This window comes from Corapipo altera, unplaced genomic scaffold (assembly GCF_003945725.1).
Source record: "Corapipo altera isolate COAL_440 unplaced genomic scaffold, ASM394572v1 239, whole genome shotgun sequence".
In the NCBI taxonomy this organism is placed as follows: domain Eukaryota; kingdom Metazoa; phylum Chordata; class Aves; order Passeriformes; family Pipridae; genus Corapipo; species Corapipo altera.
This window is the reverse complement of record NW_020884938.1, coordinates 190,253-193,548: the sequence shown is the minus strand read 5'-3', so window position 1 is coordinate 193,548 and position 3,296 is coordinate 190,253. Positions and strand designations below refer to the sequence as shown.

The following is a 3,296-nucleotide window of genomic DNA, read 5'->3' as shown; positions in this document are numbered from 1 at the left end:
GCCGCCGTGCCCTGCTCCCGGTGCCGCCGTGCCCTGCTCCCGGTGCCCGCGGGGAGGGCGGGGATCCCCGGGGAGCTGTGCGCGCCGCTCCGTGTGCTGCTGCTCCTGCAGGGACACTGCAGGCTCCGCACTGAGGGCGTCGCTCCGCGCAGCGCGATCTCACGGCTCGGGCACTGCGAGAGGGGAGCATCGAGCAGGAAAAGGACACCAAAAGAACAGAGTCGCTGTCTGGGGAACTGTTTGAGAATTGCTGCCCTTGCCAAGTTAAAACGTGTGCACAAAAAATGTCTCGTTCTTCCCTGCCTATGTTCCAACATAGGACCCAGTTAAAAAAATGGCTGTTTTTGTGAAAGTCCAACTTCTAGATGCTCACTGGTGTACACACCTCTTAGCATGTTCAAGATCTAAATGCAGTGTTCAGGCAGCCTTTCTTTCACAGCTAATATTGATATGCTGCCCCAGAGTTACAAAAGCAGAGAAAAGAAAACCCTGACAGACATTTTGTGCTCCAGTTGATACATATTTGCATATTTCTGCATGGTGAAAGTTGTTTTTTTTTTAATTATTTTTGCAGCCTATCAGCCTGGATGTAGTCGCCCTGTCAGAAGTATGAAATTTACAGCAGAAGAATTAATTTAACACCAAAAAAACTCTCCCTCATCTGAACTGTCATTCAAAATGCACAATGAAAATCACCAAGGAGAAGTTTTCTATCCCACTGTCTGCAGGACTCCTGGAAGAATCTTCTGAAACTTGTGGTAAGTTTTAGAGACAAAGAGCAAACAGCTTAGCTGTAAAATAGAAGCTGATGCGAGGGTGTAATTCTAGGGCAGAGAAGATCCTGTGTGTGCACTGATCTCTCTGCTGAGATGTCTGTAGGAGGAATGGCATGTGAGAAAATTTCAATGCAATATTTGTTTAAGTAATCAAAGCAGAAAGAATAAACCTAAGTTTACTACCAGAATTGAATAATATATATATATATATTTGAAGGAATTGCTTAGTATTTAAAAATGAAAGCTTGTATTATATTTTCTTTATTCTTTTGAAAATATGTGTCAAAGTACAGAAATGTTTAACTATGAAAAATAAGTGATAGTGTAAGCAGGACAAGCAGGAACTGCTGAGTAGGACAATGTATTTTGGCTTGGTTAGCTCCTGAGAAATAGCTGCAGTATTTGCACTGTGTTCAGTTAATGCTATTGCCTTGTCCTTAGTGGTTTTGTTTTGCATTCAGCAGTGGTATCCATTCTCTTACATTTGGTGATTAAATTCTTCCACTGTATTTCCTAATTGCTCTGTCAATGTAGTACAGGTGATTAGGGTGTCATCAGGATCCCTTCTCCATCACTGTGGTCATAGGATTTTGTGTGGAGCGTTTTCCAGAGGCTATCAGTATGTTCTGTTATACAGGACTCCTTTTCTCCTGCTTCTGTGTCAGGTCCTAGGTATAACTAAAATTCACCCCAGAAACCTTGCTTTTAAAGTGCTGGGCACAGCCATTAGTGGTGCAGGGGTTCACATTCAGGGCAGTATAAAGTGCTGCTGATGACAAATAATGGAAAGCTTGCTTTATAGCCTTAGGAGTTTGGCCAGGGCATACAAAGAACTATTTTACATTTGTTTATAGTCAGACAAGTTTGCAAGTAAGACAGTAACAGGCATAAGTGTTCTTGCAGCCTTTGCAGCTCCTCTTTCTTGTTAGCATCAAAGAGAATATTTGTGGTAGAATGCATAGGAGTCAGTAATAAGTGTGGGGGAATCAACAGCCTGGAGATTTATCCCCTATCCTCCCATGATGTGTGCCTTTGCAGGACAGGCAAAGCATGTGTATTTTCCTTGTCTGCTCTCCCTCCAAATGCTGGAGGATGGGAACGATGGCTGGGCACTGGTACCACACTGTGCACCCCAGAGCACCAGAGGCATTGAGGAACACAGGCAGAGCCTTATGTAACCATGACATCAGTGGCTTATTTCTGGCAGTGGCTCCTGTAAATTAGCACTGAGGATGGAGCCCTCGTGCTGCTCTGTAGCCTGCATGGCCCCCCTGTGCATTGCATCAGGAACGTGGAGAACCTTCCCAGGAACCCTGGCACAGGGGATATGATGTTGTTTTGCATAGGAAGCATGTATGTGGGTGAATATATGTGTTGCATACATGTGTATAAATATGTAAAGTGGCTCACGTTGCCTGTGTCTGGGGGCAGAGCCTCATGTGTGACAGACCTTTTAACTTTGGGGGTTGTGCATCTTTTGTGTCAGCTCTGAGGCAGTGGAGATCAGCTGAAATATCAGTCCTAGGGGGTCACTGGTGGGTAAGAGAGAGTTGCCACGATCCCAGTTTCTCTGAGGGCCCTTGGGGTCCATGATTGGATTCCTCTCACAGCTTGGTCCAAGCCAGCATGTGTTTGTTGTCTGTAAAGCCCATTTATCTCATGCTTTCACCTGGGGATGCCAGTCTGGGGCTGTGCAGATCTGCTGAAAAGGTACTTGAGGGTTGGGACTTTCAAGGCCTTAAATAACTATATAGAAAGATAACTTCTATTGAGGAAATGTTACCCCTTTGCTCATTTCTTTTTTTATGTCTTTCATTGTGTGCCAGTGGTGCTGAAAAACTGAGATTTGGGTGTCCATATATTTTATACTGAATTTGAAACATAAACAGCTCACCATAAGAACCTTCTTATAAAAAGTTGAGAGAGAGAGAGAGAGAGAAATCAGTTAAGAAAACAGTGAGTTATTATTGCTACCTCTGACATACATAAGTCTAGTAATACATATATGTCTTTAGGACTTGACTTCAGAATAAATTTCAAGATCAGAAACTAAATTAAAATCTTCTAAAACTTGATCCTCATGTATTTTTAAGGAAGTGGTCTATTCCAAGAACTCTAATATATGAAGTCTTGTTAAGGTTAAAGTCTCTGCAGGCTGAAGTTCACTTTTTGAAGAAGAAACACAGTTAACAGTAAAATCAGGTAACACCCAATGATATTTCAACAACTAGTTAATTTAAATAAATTCGTAGTGAGAACATCTTCAGTGTATACAGAAATACTAACTTCTCTTTTTATTGGTGTGTTGATACACAACTTTCTCAGTAATAATATGCTTTATTTTGGAAAAAACTAACCTTTGTGTCTTCACTAACAAACATTGAATACTCTTCTGACTGTTCTCTCATTCTGTTGGTTCTCACGTATTCATGTGAGAATTTTTTGACTCATACTTTAAAAGTATTTTAATACTCAGTAAACCTTCTTTCAAATACACTTGCTCTGGATACTCTCAGAGGG

At 42.0% G+C, this 3,296-nt stretch overlaps 1 long non-coding RNA gene across 1 annotated transcript in view; it reads left to right on the top strand.

Moving 5' to 3' along the window:
• Window positions 1-2,994, top strand: part of LOC113955411 — a 94,096-nt gene extending 91,102 nt beyond the window's left edge. Inside the window, exons 5-6 of the long non-coding RNA XR_003530540.1 lie at window positions 575-758; window positions 2,870-2,994. This is a non-coding gene — a long non-coding RNA (uncharacterized LOC113955411). The remainder of the gene's footprint in view (window positions 1-574; window positions 759-2,869) is intronic.
• The last annotated feature ends 302 nt before the right edge of the window (window positions 2,995-3,296 follow it).